This window comes from Ascaphus truei, chromosome 8, assembly GCF_040206685.1.
Source record: "Ascaphus truei isolate aAscTru1 chromosome 8, aAscTru1.hap1, whole genome shotgun sequence".
NCBI classification, from domain to species: domain Eukaryota; kingdom Metazoa; phylum Chordata; class Amphibia; order Anura; family Ascaphidae; genus Ascaphus; species Ascaphus truei.
Window position 1 is genome coordinate 95930437 of NC_134490.1, and position 23844 is coordinate 95954280.

The following is a 23844-nucleotide window of genomic DNA, read 5'->3' on the forward strand; positions in this document are numbered from 1 at the left end:
GATCGGCAATGCACTGATTTTATCGAAGTTTAGTGAAATAACGTCAGTGTGGAATAACATCCAGTCAGTGGGGGTGAGAGCAATGTCAGTAAAATTATTTATAAATGCACCTGCAAGGCGAGTAAATATAATATTATATATATATATATATATATATATATATATATATATATATATATATATATATATATATATATATATATATATATATATATATATATATATATATATACCATAATACTGAGTTAAGTTATGGTGAGTAAAAAAAGTGACAAAAACCCTCCACAGGAAAGCAAATATGCAAATACAACTGTATGCTCATCTGCATGTCTTAGACAGGTCTGCAACCCCGCCTTTCCCCATTATCACCCAGCATACAGCACTTCCACTGCAGCAAGGGATTCTGGGAAATGACATGCAAATGAGCACACAGTGTCACTTTTTGCCTCAAAAACCATTTTTAACATGGTTCCCTAATGGTTTTTGAGGCAAAAAGTGACACTGTGTGCTCATTTGCATGTCATTTCCCAGAATCCCTTGCTGCAGTGGAAGTGCTGTATGCTGGGTGATAATGGGGAAAGGCGGGGTTGCAGACCTGCCTAAGACATGCAGATGAGCATACAGTTGTATTTGCATATATATATATATATATATATATATATATATATATATATATATATATATATATATATATATATATATATATATGCTGTAAGTGATCTTATGTAATCTGATAGTAAAGTAAGGTAGTTTATTTATTTTGGGCAACGTAGGTTGGACAAGTGCATTAAATTAAAAAAATGACACCAGTTTTAGTCCTGGCAATAAATACACCCTTAATTATATGTGTACTGTGCAGTTATTTAACTTTGTCTGAAATGTAGCATTTTAAAGCTTCTATTTGCACATTTCTATGAAATACTGTAAATGATAATGCACATTACCTTCAGCTTGTGTTTCTTTTGTGCTTAAACACAAGTAAATTGTCCCAAGGGAAATTTAAGATTGCAATATATCTCCCTGCCAAGCCTCACAGGAGGATGGCTTGTTGCATTCATGCAGCGATATGCATTTTTAATAATAAGAGGCACATTTTGTTTGTAATAAAGCTGCCAAAACAGTTTTATTGTTACTAACCTAATGTTTAATTAAAAGTATGAATTTTTACTTCTGATGTTAACACTTTATTAAAGTTGTTTTCTAAATCCCCTAGTTTCCTTTTGCATTCTAGCCAGATATTCCCTTGTCATATGACTCAATAGCAGAAACATTAGGTCCTATGTACTAACCTGACATTTGTCAACATCTCATTTTTTGGCGGGCAGAAATGGACTGTGCTACAGTAGGTATTCAGATGTAAATGGTATGTACTAATAAAGAATGTTTCAGTGTGGAAAAAAGAATACTTTAACCTGCATCAAAATCGTCTGCGAGGGTGAACCGGGTGTAACCCCTATAGTGTGTTTATATTGTTAGCACACAATTAAAGCTGCAGTTCAGGCAATATCCTGCATGTGTGCTTTTTTTTAATAAATCAGTTCTGTAGTAAGAAAAAATACTTTTAGCATTTTCTGTTTTTAAAAAAACAACTTTGAAAGACCAATTTTCTTGTATTATATTTTAACAAACATTTACTAAGGCACTGCCCCTTCATGTCCTGTCACAAGTCCTGGCACACCCCTTTGTGAGCCCTGCCATCCCTCTTGCACATGTCAGTGCATGAGTCCTTATAAATATTCATGAGCTTCCACTGAGTGACAGAAACAGAGGAAATACATTTCCCATATTTAAAGATGTCCCCAAACTTTGCCGATCAATAGACGGAGAACTAATTGACCGGCAGCTATGCAGTTCTTTAGGTAAGTAGAGATTGCCCAAATGAAACTATTGAAGCTAAAAAAAAAACTATAATTTTTTATTTTTTTTAAGTTTGAACTGCAGCTTTAAGTTGATACGTATCATCCAAAAATTTATTTGATGCCACACCTATGTTTTGTACAGTAGGTAAACAAAATGTCATTTTAACAGTATACTTATTTTAAATAATATTACACTAATAATTTATATTTACTAACTAGTCTGAAATAAAAAAATACATATAATTCTGTTTTAATTTAAATTGTATCAATCAGGTATTCAGCATAACACAATGTACACAATTAATTTCCAACAATGAAACTTTCATGCATACAATGCACATTTTAGGAAGGTTTGTACTTCTTTTTAGCACTAAAATTGAAGCACAATTTTTTCCCCCAAATATGATCTTAATAGATAGGGCGTATAATGGTCTACTTACAATAGTATTCATGCTGCAAAACTAGGGCAAAACCAGTGCAAAAATTGCACAATATTTATCAAAGAGAAGGATTCCAATTGAAAGTAATTGAAGTTTTTGATTTGATAAATCTGGTGCAAATTCTTTTATACTGTTTTTTTTTTTTGTTTTTTTTTTTTTTGCAGTAAGAAGCCTTTAGTATATATTAGAGTGGGCACTCTTTTTTTTAATTGTTTTGTTTTGGACGTGGTTTTGGCTATGACATTTTTCTGCGTTTTCGTTTGGGATTTGTTTTTTGTTTTTTTTTACAAATTATGGATTTTTAAAAAAATAGGTATGAAAAATGATATAAAGCATGGATAAATGCTTAAACTAATGCTATAATAATAAATGCCACTAAGAATGACAAATTGTAGACTTGATATAAGAAAGGAGTGGGGACAGTAAGGGTGTAATAAATCACAGATACTCAAGAACCATGAGTATCATGGGACTTTAAAACATGTTGTTCTTCCTCCAGTTGACCCTGAGGCTTTAAAGGAGCAATAACTCCCAGGACAAAAGTGAACTAATTCCCATGGCGCACTTCAGCGGGACATAAACAATGCCCCAGTGGTCGAAGAGACCATTGAATCAACCATTTGCTGAACCAAACAAAATTCAAGGTGTTGTTTGCTGTGGTTTAATACTGTACCTCCAATTTTACGGTGTAGCTATATCACACAGGCCGAGAGATTTCCTCAACCCAATGGAAGAAATAACCCCTCAAGCAGTGTGATCATTCCCCTATTCCAGTATACTGTATCAGCTAACTGGCGCTCTCTGTTGGTTTGTGGCGTAGGCTCTGTTATTTTCAAGCATATAACATGTTAACCCTTTCAACCAGAAGAAAAAAATGTATTTTGCATTTCCATTAATGTTTTGGAAGCCAACAAAAGACAAGACCAAGCTGCCATTCTTTTAAAACCTGAGACATATTTTAAGTAGTAATGGTATGAAATGTTGCACTTTCTTAATGGTTTATTGACTTCAAATATGAACCATAGTTATATACTTACATAGTAGATGAGGTTGAAAAGACACAAGCGTCCTTCAAGTTCAACCTATGCTAAATATAGATAACAGATACTTTTATCCTATGTCTATACTTACTTATGGAGCCAGAGGAAAGCAAACAAAAACATATCATCCAATGATATCTCATAAGGGGAAAAATAAATTCCTTTCTGACCAAGAATTTGAAATTGGATTACTCCCTGGATCAACATCCTTCCCATGTTTACTTTTTTGGTATACTGTATCTCTTGTGACAAACGGCTTAAAGGAATAGAATGATTTAACCTGTTTGGTGAGAGGCGTTTCCCCTCTCTGCTTCCAGCAGCCTTCCTGCCTCCAGGCTCTTGGGGAGAGGGGAGAGGAACCAGGAAATCAGCCTTAAATTCCTGATCTCTAACTAGCAGGACAGGTGACAGAAATCAGGCAGCAGATAAACTCTGGTCTGGATCCCTCATCCCTCAGTTCCAGCACTTGCCAAACTGTGGGATGGAGTGCATGCATTCTGAGGCTGCACTTTCCAGCCTAAACAGGATAGAAACTGTTCAGTATCCTGGGAGCCCTATATATGGAATTTATCACCATACCCTGGTTTCTGTCACACTTTGTATACTTTTCCTTACTAAAAAGATGACCAACCTTTTTTGAAACAAATATATTGTATCTGCCATCACAGTCTCCATGGTTAACAAATTCCACATGTTAACTGCCCTTACAGTATTGAACCCTTTCCTTTGTTGATGGTGAAATGTCCTTTCCTCCAACCTAAAGGGATGCCCTACAGTCCTTTGTACTGCCCTTGTAAACAATAGTTATTTTGAAAGCTCCTATATATATTTTATATCTAGCCCATCTTCCCCCCCTTAATCGCAGATCGGGTCCTCTAAGGTGTTCTGGGGTCTAGCTAGGTGTCTCTATGTGGTGCATACCTGCTGGCAACAGGAGGGCCTGAGTCTCTCACGATGACATGGGGGATAACAGGAACAGGTTACTGGGGTGGATACCTTCATTCTGGTTCAATGGTGCAGCGCCTCCATCTATAATAAGCCCCAGGAATGCGGGGTGGAATCCTTACCACAGAGATTCCCCTCACCAGGATGAGAGATTCCAGTCACACAAGGAATATCTTTAAAAGCAGCAGTCTCTTTATTCACTTGGGCAGCAGCAGCCGACAGGTACAGTTGATGCACAGTCCACTAACTGTTTTCCCTTGTGATGTCCCTGCTGCCACTCTGGACCAAAGGCATCCAGAGTGGGGCTAGCTCTTCCCTCACCCCCTAAGCAGGGTGAGAGGTATTTGGTTCCACCTCACTAACTGTAGCTAGATCAGCTCTACTCATGAGCTGATCACTCCTCTCCTCCTAACTCACTATCACTACTGTCAGACTGACAGAACACACACACTAAATAGGAAATGCACTGCTCTTTATGATCTCAGCAGGCTACGCTATGTCCTGGCCCCCACATTACCACATAGTGTAGTCCTGGGTGGTCATGTCTTTTGCTGGATTGGAAGAACCTCATTTGAGGGACTACAACTTTATGTTCTGGCCCCCACATTCCTAGCCACTATCTCAGGGGCCCAGTAGATGTCTGAGTCCCAGTCCCCATGATAGTCGGGTGAGGAGAGAAAGTTATGATATTAATTTGATTGGAAGAACCACCTTTGCAGTGCAGCAAGTACATGTGTATGGGACAGCTGCCACTCCACATCTGGCAGGGGACCAGGAACATACGGCTGAGTCCTGGGCCCTACTACTGCCCCCCCTCCTCCATTCTCCATCCCTTAGAGCACTGTTAGGAGCTAAGGACATAGAGAAGTCATGGGCCCCCAATTCACCATCACCCTTCTCAGAGACCTATGACATGGCTGAGTCCCAGACCCCATTATGGTTAGGTGAGCATAGTCAGGTCTTCAGTTGGATTGGAGGAACCTCCTTTGAGGAGTGACAGGGGCCCAGGAAATGACTGAGTCCTGGGCCTCGCCATCCCCCCTCCTATACTCCAAAAGTCACAGGGGCCCATGACATAGTTAAGTCCTACACCACACTATCCCCTACCCCTGTTCATTCACCAATTTCCTCTTGGGTAAAGTAAAACAACAATAACATTTCATGCACAAAACATTTTTAACAGTAAATATTAATTGATTTAATTTCATCTTCTAGAAAGAAACCATTCTAAAGAAAATAACATTGAGCCTGGCACCCCAAAAATTAGGTCACACAGTACATTGATCTCCAGCTTCAATGACATTGCAAAAAGCTTTTAGTAATGTCAATCAATAGTTCAATACTAATTACATAGCCAAAAAGTATTTCTCTATGGGGAAGTAAGCCAGTGACCCCCAAAATAAGGACATTGTCATGAATGTACTACCACTACCACTTCATATAGTTAGGGAGAGGATAGTGAGATTACATGATAAATAAAATATTAAATAATTATACAGTACATTGTGGCAATAGCATAAATGATGACACAAGGTGTACTTAATTGCTGTAATGAAATAACTTTTGTGAAAAAATATTACAAAACTACTACAGTATGTATGTATGTATATCTTTATTTATATAGTGCCCACAGTGTACGCATTGCTTTACAAAGATAATACAGTACAGGGAATTATATTACAATAGGGGCAACAAAGTCAGACAATTGGAAGGAAATCCCCTAGAGCTTACAATCTAAGTGGTATGTTGGGAAACTTACAGAGACAGCAGGTGGGGGAATAAGTGCAATAGATTGCAGTGCTTGGCAGGAGTCACTGTCGGACAATAGCAATGAGTCCAAGCAATTGGAATGCTTCATTTAAGAGGTAGGTCTTCAGGTTTGTCTTGAAGATGGGGACAGAAGGTGCTTGGCATATACTGAGTGTGAGGGATTTCCACAGGTATGGGGCAGTGAGGGGAAAGGGTTTAAGGTGTGAGAGCTAAAGAGGTAAAAGGGGTGGAAAGAAGACAGTAATGGGTAGTGTGCAGGAGACAAGTAGGGGCATAGCGAGAGATCAAAGCTGATATGTACTGTAGGAAGGAGCAGATGAATGGAGAGCCTTAAAGGTAAGGAGGAGAACTTTGTAGGTGATCCAAAATGTTATGGCAAACCAGGAGAGAGATTTCAAGAGGACATGAGCAGATACTGTTTTGGGGAGAAAGGGGAATTATTCTACAGCCCCATTTTGGATTGATTGCAGGGAAGAAAGTTGTGAGGCAGGGAGGCCTGTTAGCAGTACAGTATGTTACAATAATACAGACAAGAGAGGATAAGGATATTTCAGCTACAATTTAGCTGGGGGGAAAAAAGTTGAAGCAAAAATAATTTGTGATGCAACACACTGGTGGAGGGAGGGCCTGTTTTATATATCATCACCATCTTCCTGAGTATCAATACCAACACCATCGTCATCATCACTTAAAATGATAAACACATCCCCACTGAACTTGAAATCCTCTAGAAATGCTTTTTGGGTGCCACGTTCATCACAGATGATTCATTTTAATGCAGAAAATAACAAGGCATGGACTACACACTCACAACTTTAGGAGAAAAACAAACAACTTCCCTCAGGGCTAAAACATACAGAGTAGGTTTGCCACAACTTCTACTAGATATACAAGAACCAATTGTTCTGTTCTTTTGTTCTCCAATATGATTGAGTAAGATACCATTTTGTTTTTTTGTGCTACCGTACATACATCTTTTGGTTCTTGTATATTCATTTTCAGGGCTCGACAAGTCATGCCAAACGCTATTAACCAGACAAGAAAGGGACTCGGCCCCCCTAAAAAAAAAAGTGTGTTTTTAATGGCATAAATTTCAAATAAAAATGTAATTCAGCAATAATTTAAAAAAGAAGCTATATCATTAATATTAATGAAAAGGTTATTAAAAACCAGTTCTCAGACAGGGCAATCTATAACTGAAGCTCAAAGGGATCTGTAATAGTAACAGACCTTAGTGATTAGTTCTGGAATGAAGACTAATACAATTTGCAAGATATTTACAAACAGTTACAAGAGCAACACCCACAGCAATTGAAGTATAAATATGAGCTGTGGTAAACACCACTAAGCCAGTAGTTATACTGGTGCTCAGTAAACCCGATTCTAAACTAGATAATTAAAGGCTCCCTATTAAGAAGCGTCCCTGCTACTAAACTGTAGTAAATTATGTGAAGACAAGAAAGCAGCACTTCTCTGTGTGCTGCAGCCCCACATGAAAACGACAACCTCCTGACAGACCGTCCGGAACTGGTAAGACTGACCCTGTGCTTTCAGTAATGTGACCAACAAGCGTTTTGCGCCATCAAAGCACTTTTTCACAGCGTTGACCATGTGTGCAGTTAAACCATTTTAGAGATCTTTATCTGATATTGCACGTTATTATCATCTGTTCTCACCAATCGAATCTACAAATTCCAATGTCATCCCCCATTCGTTACCTTTGTGTAGTAGATTGATAACGTAGTCGGGCCTTCTGCCGTTCCCTGCTGCCTGCCCATCAATCTCTAGAGGCTAAATACTGCTTACTGTATAAGAACGAACTTCTTCATTTCATGAGAATTGACTTTTATGGTCTAGGAATGCATACCAATGTTACAAGACTACCCCTTAACAATTGTTTTTTGTAGCTACTCGCCAGCTGGTAAAATTGCCATGGGTGAGCTTTTTTGTTGTGCCCTGTTCATTTTAATGAACACCAACTTCTCAACATTTTGGGGCAACAGCTTCCTTGGATGATCACTGACAATGCTTTCAGCATTGTTCAATATTATTTCAGAGCTGACAATGGAAGGTGGACAGCTTAAATGGGTCTGAAAATAGGTTTTCAGATACCTCTTTTTTCAACCCATATGTATATCAACGGTCCCTGACATTAAGGCTTTTAGCTCGGATACATTAAGCTGCGGTAATCTAAAAATGCACTATTATTGGCACAAATAAGTAAAAAATATCAAATCGCATGCAGTACCATTATCACGCCTAGTAAAAATTGTCATAATAGTGCATATTTTAGTAAAAATATAAATTTGTAGCATTTTTGATAAATATCGAAATGGGGTGAACTGAAAATGTTTTCTAAATTATTTATCGACTAGTTCAACTTGGCGTTAGCCCTATCTTTCCTATATATATTGTGACACAGTCACTGACTCACTTAGTAGGCTGGAACAGTGAAGTAAGTGTGGTTTCCAGTCCACAGAACGTTAATTCCTAAAAGAGAAGCCAGCAGCAGCTGCTAACTAATGGAGTTAATCAGCCTGTCTGAATGAGGAAGTGTTTTAAAAGACACAGGAAGCTGCCATACAGAGAGACTGCTTTCTTCCACAGAGAGAGAGGAAGTGAAAGTTCTCCCAGCTAGGGAGAGTCTGGCTGTTGTGGACCCTAGGACTGAAAGAAGCAGGCCTGTGGGGTCCAGCTGGGAATCATACCCAGGATAAAGATAAAGACTGACAGATAAGCAAAAACACTTTATTGTTGTATGCAGAGACTGTGTTACCTTGTTCCATATGCCAGGGCATGTTTTGGCTTGGGAGCCAACTTAGCTGGCCATGCAGTTAGTGAGGGTGAAATCTATGGTCTAGTTAGCTTTCCCTAAAGGGAATAGGTGTTTATTTCCTAAGTTTTATTATGATTTAAAGGGACAGTACCCATTATGTTTATTTGTTTGTGGCTAATAAACCACTACAGTTAAAGCTTTACACAGCGTCTAGCATCTTACTGACCCTGCCGCGAGGCCGTCTTGCCACAATATATAATAGCCAATATACTGGACATATATACAAATAGTCAAATTACGCTAAACCAACCTGAAATAGATGATAAAATAGTAATTAAAATACATAACAGTACATATTAGCCCGTTAGGGGCTCACGGGTCAAATAATCATGGGTTTCTATGACTCGCTGACCACAAATGGCTACAAAGCGGTTGATATAAGCATAAAACTATAATGCCATGCAATTATTTATAAAACGCCAGGGTCATGAAGGGGTAACCCATACCCCAACCACACCAGGAGGCCTAGCCACCCTCTCTGGGGCAACTACCCTCAACCCCCCTATTATCCTACCCCCCTCTATACTAGTGCCCAATATTTCTCGTAGCCAAATGAGGCTAATAGTGGATTTGGGCTTTAAGCATAAAAAAATATCACGTTTAAAAGATTATAACATTAAAAAATGTTTTACATATAAACTATTGATTATCACTGTAGATACCCTGTCCCTCTAAATGGGGGTCTACATAGTCACATTGGCAATAAATGTTGGCCTGTACTAGAAATGGAAGTACGTACCCCAGCATGGATGTAGGCGTTCTGAGATTCATGACTGAAGCCACCACGATTTCTGCACATAGCTATTAGTTGAAACATAACCAAGGCTCATAAGGATTCATATGTACCTACATGTATTTAGCACAATTATCACTTCTGAGATATATACAATATGCAAATATGTTATTGATACAATTTCAAATGTGTTATTCCATACTGGATATAACACAGAGACTTAATGATGAAAATGTTCATGTTCCCTTTGTAGTCGACTATTTACTACATGTATTTGTGTTACCTGTGGCATTCATTTAATCTTGACGAAGTTACAGTTAATAATTTGTTATGTCGTTATAAAATAATGTTACTTGATTTATGTTTTCACAATGTAACGTTGTTGAATATTTTGTTCTGTGAACACTTTTTGATTAAGGTCTACCTGTATTACTGTAATCTTATTTTAAGCACATATAGAATTCAGTATCAATGTCATTGCCTACAGATGCAGCGGCCATTATTTTAACAAATCTTGAAATGTCATTTCTGAGATATGCCCGAGATCCTTGCGAGTTGTGCCGCGACAGACTTATGGCCCGCTGGAGTAACACGCACACTATGAATAAAAATAAAATGTTAACATCTTCATTACCTTAGAAGCTATCCCATAAGGTAATGATTTTTTAATGAGGAGGGGGGGGGGGTGGTACTAGTGTGAGGCAGCGGGGGGGTCTTCTGAGTTGAACAAAGTTGATTTCAGCCTCGGGGACCCCGGTATGGGGTGCCGGTATCCCCTCTGATTTGTTTAGATCCCACGGTCACGTGAACCACAGGATTTTAACATGGGGATACCGGCACACTATAATGGGGCCTTTATCTCGGGAAGTAGGGGCTCCCCGGACCTGAAATCAATGCGGTTCAGCTCCGGAGACCCCCTGCTACATTACTGTAATGTTAGAATTTTAATAAAAATCGCCTGTGAGAGGCGTGCAGTTAGAGTGTCTGATTCAGCCTATTTCTTACTGTTCGTCGATTACAGAAAGGCAGACCCCGGTAGGATTCACACAGCAGGGACCCCTGCTGTGTTATTCCGAGTGGCCATTACTCTGCAACTGACCATCTCGGGTCCGCGACGCAACGCGGGATATACCCAGGTAAGTGTTAAAATGATGGCCGCTGCATTTGTAGCATATTGTTATGTACATGGACTAACAAATGAGCTATGTAAATGTTAATGTGTTTCAATTATGTGTTTTTCACATATGAATAGAAGTACTGTTATAATGCTGTGAAATTCTTTAGTATATTTAAAAGTTTCTAATATATAATGTGATAATATGTATAACACAGTGTGAACATTATTCATTTCGGGGGTTAATAGTGTGACTTAACTATTATGTGTGGAACAACAAACATTATCAGTGGGTGTGTTTTAATAGTTTTGTTATTATTAATATTGCAAATTGCAAATGCAACAATATATTACACCACGCACTTTAGTAAGTTGTCAGACCACACGCTATTATAATCTCTGAAAGCACCACATGTCATTTTACTCATTGGCACCTGGCTATTCACCCACGGATAAAATGCTAAAGAAGCATGACACAATTCAGAGAACATTTCTTAAACTTTATATAAAACTATTAAGGGCAAAATAATGTGTGGTTATACTATATATATGTAGCCCCCTGTAAACAGCACAGGCTATACATATCTTTCTCCTACTGAGGTAAGTCCTGTTAAGGGCAGGCACCAGTAGTAATCATGGGTTTTCTCCCCCTTTCAAGCCCTGCCCTGAGTGATAGATGCAGGCCCTTGACTCTGCTGCAGGCATGAGACAGAGGGGAGGTCCTGCTGACATCATGAGGGGTGGGGCTGAGACTATTTAGCAGCCCATTCCTGTAAGTGACTGTTAGTCTACTTGGGAGTCGATCCGAGTCTGTCCTGGTAGTTGGAAGAGAGCGGAGTAGGTCGAACTCTCTCCTGGGAGCAGGAGAGATTCTAAGAGGACTCTGGCCTATGATAGTCAGCGAGTGAGAAGATCCGGTGGAACCAATGCCCCTCACCCTGATGAGGGGGTGATGGGGAGGATCTACCCCGCCCAGAGTGGACCCTCTGAGGTGGGCACCGGGGTATCCCGGGGTATCCCTCACAGACCATCCTGTGGAGTACCTCTTGGAGGGAAGGAGAAGAGAGGAGAAAGGCTGTACACCTTGGGATCTCTGTGTGTGCTACTGCTATTGCTGTTGTTGTTGCACTGCATGCTGCAAGGCTGCTGTGTGTCATCTAGATACAATAAAGAGAGACATTGCTGATCTTACTAAAGACTGTTGTGTGATTCTGGAGCACCCACCCTGGGACCAGGGTCCTTTTCTTCTATACGGGTCCTACCCCACACCCTGGGAAGGTATAGAGGATGGAGGCGCTGCACCACCACTAAGAGAATGAGGCAACTACCCCAGAAGCCTGGTCCTGTCTCCCCAACAACATCGCGGGAAGCTCAGGCCCTCCTGTTACCGGCAGGTATGCACCACTCGAGCACATGTAACCAGCCCTCACACACCCTAGATATAGCATCTATGTCTGGGGGGGGGGAACAAGGGTTACATATATATAGTACAAAAAAACACAAAAGGAGCAAATCAGAGACACAGGTGCATGGATATACTGTACAACACCTGAAGGATAAATATGTGAACCAGTCCTATATTTGACTTGTTCACGTATATATCCCTCAGGTGTTGTATATCCATGCACCTGTGTCTCTGATTTGCTCCTTTTGTGTTTTTTTTGTACTTTGTATTTTATTTCGGGTGGTGTACACCCATTACATTGTGGCAGCATATTACATCAGTAGCATAAAAAGGACTTAATGTCACGACTGTGCTCGCCACAAACCTGGGTCGGACCGCGTGGCTGAGGTGGGGTTGTAAAAGCACCGACCTTAGACCGCGCAGGCTGATCCGGATTGCGCAGTTCGTAGTCGTACGTAGCAGGATCAGGATAGGAGAAGACAGCATCGTCGGTGGACACGCCAGGGTCAGGACTGGAGACATCAGGGTAAACGTTGTTCAAGCAGGAGTTCGGAAACAGGTAGTCAGGAGAGCCCCGCTTCAGCTTAGGAGCACGGGAGTGGCCTCTGCGCGTGCGGCGACCATGGCCCATGGTACTGGTCTCAGGAGGTGGTAGACAGACCAGAGTAGCACACCGCCTAGCTGCACTGGTAAACCAGTGCTTCAGCGCAAGAGTTCTGAGCGGGCTGGGGAGTCCTCGGTTTTGGCGCAGGAACCAGGACACGGCCTCTCTAGATTAGGGAAAGAGTAGGCCCCAGGAACCAGGAAGCTGAAGATACACAGGGAATCCTCCGCTTCAGTGCAGGAAACCAGGAACAGACCGCTGCATGAATATAGCAGCCGGTCACAGGAAACAAGGAGCTGAAGTAACAAGGAGAGTACTCAGCTTCAGCACAGGAAACAGGAACTGACCGCTGCATGAGAGTAGCAGCCGGTCACAGGAATCAGGGAGCTGAAGACAACAAGGAGAGTACTCCGCTTCAGCACAGGAACAGACCGCTGCGTGACACTAGCAGCCGGTCTCAGGAACCAAGGAGACAGACAAGACAAGGCTTATGGCAGAACACAGAGACATCCAGGAAGGACTATGCTCGGCAGGGAGCATTGTGGGAAGGCAACACTTAAAGGTCAGAGAACCAATGGCAGAAGGGGCGTGTGGCAGTATTGCTTTGGTGAATGAATCCAGGCTGCAGTAAATATCAGGGGAAGTGTTCCGGGACTGCACAATCTTCAAGGTAAGGCAAACATTAAACCGAGGAGCGGATTCCTTACACTTAACACATAGATAAAATGAGGGATGTTTCAGAAAAGTTACCCGTGAGTGACGAAACGCGTCATCACGTTGGATGCATTGACATTACATCATCACAGAGCGCTGGAGCGGACCGATCCACGCGCTGGTGTTACAGAGGCCTGGCAATTCGGAGCCACCTTCTTGGACTCTTGAATAACATCTTATATCTACTGGCCCTGGAATTCTGCTGGGACATCTGCTGGGACGTTTGCCCATCCTGCTTCAAGATCGGGTACTACCCCAAGGACAGGAAGCAGCAACCGGATGGTGGTGATTATATCACGCAATGCTTATTTTATTTGTACTTTTGTAAGTGCATTTTTACCCCCCCTTCTCCCCCTTCCCCTCATTAAATTTACTATTTTACGCTATGGGGCGTGCGCTCTCTCCTCTCTTTTTCTTATATATATATATATATATATATATATATATATATATATATATATATATATATATATAAAAAATACACCCATTACATTGTGTACACCCATTACATTGTGGCAGCATAGACATCATTGCAACACTATTTTAAATCAGTTTTGCGCACCTTATACTTTTTCTTTTATATATCTACTATATATTTCTGAAAGCACTGTATGTCTGCATGGCCTGTGTCCCTCAGGCCAATGAGATGGCTCCCTTGGCCCACCCGCCCCTGCACACCTCTCATTGGCCGGTGTGGTCTAACAGTATATACACACACATATGTCTCACCCCTCCGGATTGCTGCCCCCCCCCATGGCTCTCATTGGCCGGTGCGCTCTAACCCCTGGCCACACTACTACTACTGCTGCTGCCGCCTGAGGTGAGGAATTGGTACTGCTGGATGGGGGGGGGGGTTTGACCCTCCGTTTTTGACCCTCCGTTTTTGACCCTCCATTTTTGACCCTCCCCAGCTCCGTTTTTGACCCCTCCCCAGCTCTGTTTTTGACCCCTCCCCCAGCTCCGTTTTTGACTCCTCCCCCAGCTCCGTTTTTGACCCCTCCCCCAGCTCCGTTTTTGACCCCTCCCCCAGCTCCGTTTTTGACCCCTCCCCAGCTCCGTTTTGGACCCCCCTCCAGCTCTGTTTTTGACACCTCCCCCGCTCCGTTTTGCACCCCCCTAGCTCTGTTTTTGACCCCTCCCCCAGTTCCGTTTTTGATCACCCCCCTGATCGCCGCCCACACTACCGCCGCCTCCCGCCTCTGCCTTTCAGCCACCCGCCGCCTCACACCCCTGCACCCCACAGCCGCCGCCCTCACTCAACACACACCCGCCGCCTCCCGCCCCTACGCACCGACATCACTGACTAGCCGCTGCACCCACTCACCACCCACCCGGCGCCTCCCGCCTCACACCCACCCGCCACACTCACACCCTACGCACCCACATCACTGACCAACCGCGGCACGCTCTCACCAGACACCCGCCGCCTCACACCCGCTCACACCCTAGCGGGACTCCCGCCCACAGCCAGCACTCCACTACCCACCCACCACCCGTACTGAACACCCACCCGATGCCTCACACCCACTCACACTCTAGCGGGACACACACCTCACATTTTTACATCACTTATATCACCAAAATATACATTGTACTGTGGTGTGTTTACAATAAACCATTTTTAAAAAACAATATCGTATTACATTTTCTTCCATGTTTCTTTTCAACTATTTATAAATAATAATACCTATTACGGATTTACATCCCGGGCAACGCCGGGTATATCAGCTAGTATATATATATAAAATAGAAAAGTATATAGCACTCACTGGAATAGAATTTAAATGTAGAAAATCTATTACATCAGTAGCATAAAAAGGACTTAACACATAGATAAAATGAGGGATGTTTCAGACCTCCCGGTCTTTTATCAAGCTCTCGGAGGTATATATATATATATTTGAACTCAGAATGATAAGACTCTTTGACACCAAAACAAGAAGACTTCATGCGGATATGGGGTTTCTCACACACATAATTATCTTGCCTCCCTCTCTGCTAATGTTCTTATCCACAACTCCCCCCCTTCCCCCCCCCCACACACACACAGTATCCCCTTCCCCTCCATGCTGTTACTTGTCAACATTTTTATTACTCTTCCACTTTCTTCAAACATCCCTTTGTCACCCCACCTTATCTAAATCTCTGTTTTTTTTTCTGCTTTCTAACCCTCTGTTTTCGCCATAGATTTCTTTGTAAACCATTATTGCTGACTTGAGGAAGAGAGGAGAACTCTGGAAAGCTTGTCCTATGACAAATTGTTAGTCCAAATAAAAAAGGAATCACTTAATACTGAAGTACTCATTTATTCTGCAATATACATAATACATATAAAAAGTCATGCGAAAAAGAAAGGACACCCTCTTTAATTCCATGGATTTACATATCAGGACATTGTAACAATTATCTGTTCCTTAGCAGGTCTTAAAATTAGGTAAATACAACCTCAGATGAACAACATAATGCATAATGGGGGGATTTTAATTATCCAGAAATAGGCTGGGGCAATGAGATTAGCATTACAACAAAAGGGAACAGGTTTCTGGGGGTGCTTAAAGACAATTATATGACTCAAATTATTGAGGAACCAACCAGGAGAGGGGCAATACTGGATTTGGTCATATCAAACAATGCAGAAGTAATAACAAATATTCAAGTCCTGGAACATTTGGGTAACAGTGATCATAACTGTAAGGGATCGGGGGACACAAACCTCTCAGCGGGTCCCCGTCACCCAGGCTCCCAGTGTGGCCGCTCGTCCCAGACCCCCTCCCCGTCGGCTCCTTACCTCCTCCAGTCGGACGCCATGCCGCTCCTCCGCGGCGCACGCCGCATCCTCCCACACGCGGCCGGGGCGCGCGCATGGGAACCTTACAGGGCGCGCGCACCCGATCCTCTTTGCCGTCCTCCCGCACCGCTGGCTCTGCCTCCCATCAGCTGCAGGCTGCCTCCACCACTCACCTGGCTGACTCCCACTCTGGGCACCTGAACCTATCCCTGGGCTTGCTCAGACAGGTCTCCGCTCCACCTCTTGCTCTCATTGGTCCTCCTGCACACATAACCCCAGTCTGCCCTCTCCTTCCTCGCTCTGCATAGTTCTTCTGTGGCTTCGGTTGTTCGGTCATCTATGCCTGGCTCTCTTCTGTATTTCAGCTCTAGTTCCTGTCCCTGCCCCCGTTGGATACCCTTGGATTTGATCTTGGCTCTCGTTGACTTCGTGTACCTCGCTACTCCCTGGACTTGGCTTTGGACCTTACTACGCTGCTCTCTCCTGCCCCTGACCTATGGCTCTCGGATCTCTACCCACGGACCTCTGGCACCCTGGACACAGCAAGTATCAAGTTAACCCTTTCTCACCAGGCCCGGCAACGCATCATACCACACTTCGGGCACGCCCTCACTGCTGTGGGTGCATGTTACACCCTTACCCACCTCAGTATTGGGGACTGGCCAGGTCTGCGGGCATTGAGGCATTACATTATGCAGAGCCAAACAAATGCAGACACCCCTGAGGTGGGCCAAGATGTATCTATGGAGCACTGGCAATTTTTAAGCGATCAAGTCATGGCCGTGGCACAGCAGCTTTCTAACCTCTCCATGCGGGACTCGCCAGCTGCACCGTCCCCTCCTGCCCCAGTACCTATGGGCCTCTCGGAGCCACGTATTCCACCTCCCAACCGGTATGCCGGAGATCCCCTTACTTGCCGGGGATTCTTGAACCAATGTGACGTCCAGTTCGAGATGTCCCCATCTCGGTTTCCCACAGATCGCTCTAAGGTGGCTTATGTCTACGCCCTGCTGACGGGAGGCTCTCGCTTGGGCTTCACCTCTCTGGGAGCACAGAGCTGATATAACACAACCCCAGATTTCGGAGAGAGTTCCAGCAGGTCTTTGACTCGCCAGCGCGTAGGGAAACTGCCACTTCTTCCTTGTTTCATCTCTCCCAGGGTCGCAGGTCGGCAGCAAGATATGCGGTGGAGTTCCGCACCATCGCTGCGGAGACTCGGTGGAATGATGAAGCCCTTTCCAAGGCATATTGGCAGGGATTGTCCGAATCCCTCAAGGACGACCTGGCAGCTCACGCTCGTTCCTCATCTCTAGAGGACCTTATTGCCCTCAGCATCCAGATGGATCAGCGCATTCAAGAGAGATGCCAGGAGCGCCAGCGTCCCCGTTTTATGCTGCCATGGTCTGCTTCTCCTAGGTCGCCACCCTTGGCTCTTTCTGCATTGGACGCTCCTGAACTGATGCAGATCGGTAGCCAGCAGCTCCGGACCACTGAGAGAACACGCCGCCGAAATGAGGGTCTCTGCTTCTACTATGGGTCCCCGGAACATCAACTTCATCACTGTCGCTTGCGACTGGGAAACGAAAACGCCCAGTAAAGGTTGAGGGGCTTTTACTGGGTACCATCTCTCCTTGCCCCTCTCCTCCCAAAGAGCTACCTAAGAGAATTCTTCTGCCCATAACTCTCGAGGGTCCCAATGTCCGGGTAGCAGTGGAAGCCTTCATCGACTCCGGATCTGGTGGCAACTTCTTGGATCACGATTATGCTTGCAACAATCAAATTCCGTTAGTCAAGAAGAAGTCACCCATCGGTCTTGAGGCTATCGACGGTCGACCGCTCCAACCAGCGTTTATAATATTGGAATCTGTTGCTCTCACCCTGACCACTGTGGATGGTCATACGGAGGTCATCATCTTCGATGTCTTCCACTCACCCACTGTCCAGGTCATTTTGGGATTGCTGTGGCTCCAGCTTCACAACCCGCGTGTCGATTGGACAGATGAATTACCGATCCAGTGGGGTCCTACCTTGAAGGAGGCGGTCATTCCTCCCGTTACCGTCCTCGCTGGTCTCGATGCTTCTTCACCTCCTCTCTCTACCCTACCTGAGGTATACCGTGATTTTTTGGATGTCTTCAAGAAGACTCAGGCGGAAGTCTTACCACCTCATCGTTCATACGACTGCCCCATCGAATTAATTCCTGGAGCCACACTCCCTAAGTCTAAGTCTTATCCCCTCTCCGTGCCCGAGACCGAGGTTATGGCGACTTACATCCAGGAGAATCTCAAGAGAGGTTTTATTCGAAGTTCCACTTCCCTGGCCGGGGCGGGTTTCCTCTTCGTGAAGAAGAAGGATGGCTCCCTAAGACCCTGTATCGACTTTCGTGGGCTTAACAAAATCATGGTTAAAAACCGGTATCTCTTCCTCTAATTTCGGAACTCTTTGACTGGCTCCAAGGAGCCTCTATATTTTCCAAACTCGACCTGAGAGGAGCTTACAATCTAATCCGAATACGCGAGGGTGACGAGTGGAAGACTGCATTCAACACACGTACGGGTCATTATGAATATCTAGTGATGCCGTTCGGCCTCTGTTATGCCCCAGCTGTCTTCCAAGAATTTATGAATGACATCTTCCGGGACATTTTGGGTGTTTTCGTCATCGTATACCTAGATGATATCCTCATTTTCTCCAAAAACCTGGAGGAGCACATTCGTCACACCAGGGTGGTCCTCGCTCGGCTTTGTGCCAATAACCTCTACGCGAAGATGGAAAAATGTCTCTTCCACCAATCATCCACAGCCTTCCTTGGCTATATAATTTCCGACAAAGGCTTCACCATGGATCCTGAGAAATTGAAGGCTGTTCTAGATTGGCCGTTACCGAACTCCTTAAAAGCCGTCCAGCGTTTCTTTGGGTTTTCAAACTACTATCGGAAATTCATCCATAATTTCTCCACTATCGCTCTACCCATTACCGCTCTCACCAAAAAAGGGGCTGATCCAACAGCATGGTCCCCAGAGGTCATCAAAGCCTTTCAGTTTCTTAAAAAAGCTTTCGTCTCTGCCCCCATCCTTCGTCACCCAGACACGTCTCTTCCTTTCACCCATGAGGTTGGCGCTTCGGATGTGGGAGCTGGGGCGGTACTCTAGCAAAGGTCCTCACCCCAAGAAAGACTCTATCCTTCTGGATTCTTTTCTAGGAAATTCTCTTCGGTCGAGAGAAATTATGATGTCGGGAACCGTGAACTTTTGGCTATCAAGTTAGCCTTGCAAGAATGGAGACACCTCCTCGAGGGTACCAAAGAGCCAGTAGCAATTCTCACCGATCACAAAAACTTATTGTATATTGAGGGGGCTCGTCTTCTGAGATCCCGTCAAGCACGTTGGGCACTTTTTTTTTCTCGTTTCAATTACACGATTTCTTATATTGTGGGTACCAAGAATATCAAGGCCGATGCCCTTTCTCGCCAGTTCTCTACAGAGGAAGGATCTTCAGAGTCTATTCTTCCTGCAAGATACATTATTTCCGCCAATACTTTCGGCATCCTGGATGAGATCACCAAAGCCCAGGCTCATATCTCCAGGAGATTTAAGGTGCCAGAAGGATGTCTGTACGCTGCTCCACGTTTTCGCCACAAGATCTTGGAGTGGGGGCATTCTTCCAGATCAGCTGGTCATCCTGACTTCAAGAGGACAGTGGGTCTTATTAAACGGACCTTTTGGTGGCCTAATATGAGCAAAGACATTTTTGATTTCACCAGAGCTTGTCCAGTCTGTGCTCAGAGCAAGTCCACCCGACACAAGCCATCCGGTCTTCTACTTCCTATTCTGGAATGGCCTTGGAAGCATATTTCCATGGACTTTATTGTGGAACTTCCTCCTTCTAAGGGGATGAATACGATCCTTGTAGTCGTGGACAGATTTTCCAAGCACACACACTTTGAACCCCTCAAGGGTCTCCCCAATTAAGCTACTTTGGCTGACATATTTTCTAAAGATATTTTCAGGTTACACGGCGTTCCACTCACCATTGTCTCGGACAGGGGTACTCAATTCTTTTCTAAGTTTTGGCGAGCATTCTCTCAGAGACTTGGCATATCCCTCCTTTTCTCCTTGGGTTACCACCCACAGACCAATGGCCAGACGGAGAGAATGAATCAGACCTTGGAGCAGTATCTCAGATGCTTTGTGTCAGAATCTCAAGACAACTGGGTGGACCTACTACCCTGGGCAGAGTTCGCAATTAATTCGTTGAAGAATTAATCCACGCAAGAGTCGCCTTTCTTCATTAATTTTGGGTTCCACCCCAGCAGCCTTCCTCTTTCTTCCCTGCCCTCTGGTGTACCTGCAGCAGATATCCAAGTTTCTAATCTACAAGACTCCTGGAAAAAGATTCAAAATGCCTTGCAAGGGGCCGTCCAAAAACAAAAGGCTCAAGCAGATCGGCGACGTCAGGTGGCTCCGGAGTACAAACCTGGAGACAGAGTCTGGCTTTCTTCAAAAAATATTAAACTGGTAACTCCTTCTCAGAAGCTGGCGCCCAGATTCTTGGGTCCCTTCAAGGTCCTCGAATGGATCAATCCAGTAGCCTATTGACTTTCTCTACTTCCCACCATGAGGATACCCTCAGTGTTCCACGTTTCCCTTCTGAAACCCTTTGTTCAGAATGTACATTTTCCGGACCGTTCTCATAGACCCAACCCCATCGTAATACAAGGGCAACAAGAATTTGAGGATTTGATCTTGGCTCTCGTTGACTTTGTGTACCTCGCTACTCCCTGGACTCGGCTTTGGGCCTTACTACGCTGCTCTCTCCTGCCCCTGACCTACGGCTCTCGGATCTCTACCCACAGACTTCTGGCACCCCGGACACAGCAAGTATCAAGTTAACCCTTTCTCACAAGGCCCGGCAACGCATCATACCACACTCCGGGCACGCCATCACTGCTGTGGGTGCGTGTTATACCCTTACCCACCTCAGGATTGGGGACTGGCCAGGTCTGCGGGCATTCAGGCGTTACAATAACACGGTCTCATTTGAAATAAAATATCAAAAAACAGATTACTTGGGTTCAACAAAGACCTTAAACTTTAGAAAGGCAGATTTTAATAAACTGAGGTCTAATCTACAAATAATACACTGGGATGATGTTTTTGCAGGGAAAAAATGTAGAAGATAAATGGGCAGTCTTTAAAACATTGTTAGAACTGCACACTTATCAGTGTATACCCTTGGGTAATAAGTATAAAATAATTAAGTCAAAACCAATGTGGCTAAATAAACAGGTAGGGGAGGAAATGGACAAGAAGAGGAAGGCGTTTAGATTCTTTAAGTCAGAAGGGACAGAGACATCGTATCAGAATTATAAGGAATGTAACAAAAATTGCAAAAGGGCAATCAAATTAGCAAAAATGGATAATGAAAAAAGGATTGCAATAGAAAGTAAGGTCAACCCTTAAATGTTCTTTAAGTACCTTAATAGCAAAAAAATGAGAAAAGAAAATAATGGACCCTTTCAGTGTGAGATGGGTAGACAGATTATTGGAGATAAGGAAAAAGCAGAGGTATTAAACAAATTCTTTGCCTCTGTGTTTACCAGGAAAGAATCAAGCTCAATAGTAGTGCCACAGGAGCAAGCCACAACCTCCATATTAATGAACAATTGGTTAACTGAGGAAGAAGTTCATAAGCGACTTGAAAAAATTAAAGTAAATAAGGCACCTGGCCCCGATGGCATACATCCAAGAGTTCCCAAGGAGTTAAGCTCAGTAATAGCCAAACCATTATATTTAATATTCAAGGACTCCATTTCCACAGGCTCAGTACCACAAGATTGGCGTAAAGCAGATGTGGTGCCTATACTGCACCGACACACTTTATTCGAGCAAATACCCGGTATGTACCTGACAGATACCTGGAATGCGCCGCTCCTCACCTCTGACAAGCCCCGTTGCATTTGCCTTCCCAGCCTGGGTTCATGCCTGGCTGACGGGCGGCTGATCTGTTAAATGATAATGATTAGGATTTAATAGGCTGCAATGCTTCGCGTGTCTACCAGATGGCATAAATTCATGAATTGTAATGCAGTATATATACATGTACTGTGCAGTATTGCAGCCAGCGGGAATAAAATGCTTCAATCCCTGCCGGAAAATAACTCAATGCACTCGGGCAGAAAACAGTCACAAACCTCAATACACCCGGGTATACCCGAATTCGTGGGACTAGCCGAGCTCGAATAAAGTGTGTCGCCAGTGTATTTAAAAAGGGAGATAGATCACAACCGGGAAATTACAGACCTGTAAGCCTGACTTCAATAGTAGGGAAACTACTTGAAGGTTTAATACGGGATAATATTCAGGAATACCTAATGGAAAACAAAATTATTAGTAATAGCATGGATTTATGAAGGATAGATCATGCCAAACTAACCTTATTTGTTTCCTTGAGGAGGAAAGAAGGAATTTAGACCAGGGTAATGCAATTGATGTGGTCTACTTAGATTTTGCAAAGGCTTTTGATACGGTTTCACACAAGAGGTTGGTGTACAAAATAAAGAAAATTGGACTCAGTAATAATATATGCACCTGGATTGAAAACTGAGGTTTGTCATAAATGGAACCTTTTCAGGTTGGGCTAAAGTCGTGAGTGGAGTACCTCAGGGATCGTTACTGAGACCCCTGCTTTTTAACTTGTTTATTAAAAACCTTGAGGTTGGCATCGAGAGTAAAGTCTCCATCTTTGCTGATGATACTAAATTGTGTAAGGTAATAGAATCAGAGCAGGATGTAATTTCTCTTCAGAAGGACTTGGAGAGACTGGAAACGCGGGCAGGTAAATGACAGATGAGGTTTAATACAGATAAATGTAAGGTTATGCATTTGGGATGCAAGAATAAAAAGGCGAATTATAAATTAAATGGGGATAAATTGGGGGAATCCTTGATGGAGAAAGATTTAGGAGTGCTTGTAGACAGCAGGCTTAGCAATAGTGCCCAGGGTCATGCAGTAGCTGCAAAGGCAAACAAGATCTTATCTTGCTTCAAACGGGCAATGGATGGATGGGAAGTAAACATAACTATGCCCCTTTACAAAGCATGAGTAAGATCACACCTTTAATATGGAGTACAATTTTGAGCACCAATCCAAAGAAAAGACATTATGGAACTAGAGAGAGTGCAGAGAAGAGCCACCAAATTAATAAAGGGGATGGACAATCTAACTTTTGAGGAGAGGCTAGCTAAATTAGATTTATTTACATTAGAAAAGAGGCATCTAAGAGTGGATATGATAACTATATACAAATATATTCGGGGACAATAAAAGGAGTTTTCAAAAGAACTATTCATCCCACGGGCAAAGGACTCAGGGCCATCCCTTAAGGTTGGAGGAAAGGAGATTTCATCAGCAAAAAAAGGAAAGGGTTCTTTACAGTAAGGGCAGTTAAAATGTGGAATTCATTACCCATGGAGACTGTGATGGCAGATACAATAGATTTGTTCAAAAAAAGGTTGGACATTATTTTAGATAGGAAAGGTATTCAGGGATATACCAAATAAGTATACATGGGAAGGATGTTGATCCAGGGATTAAC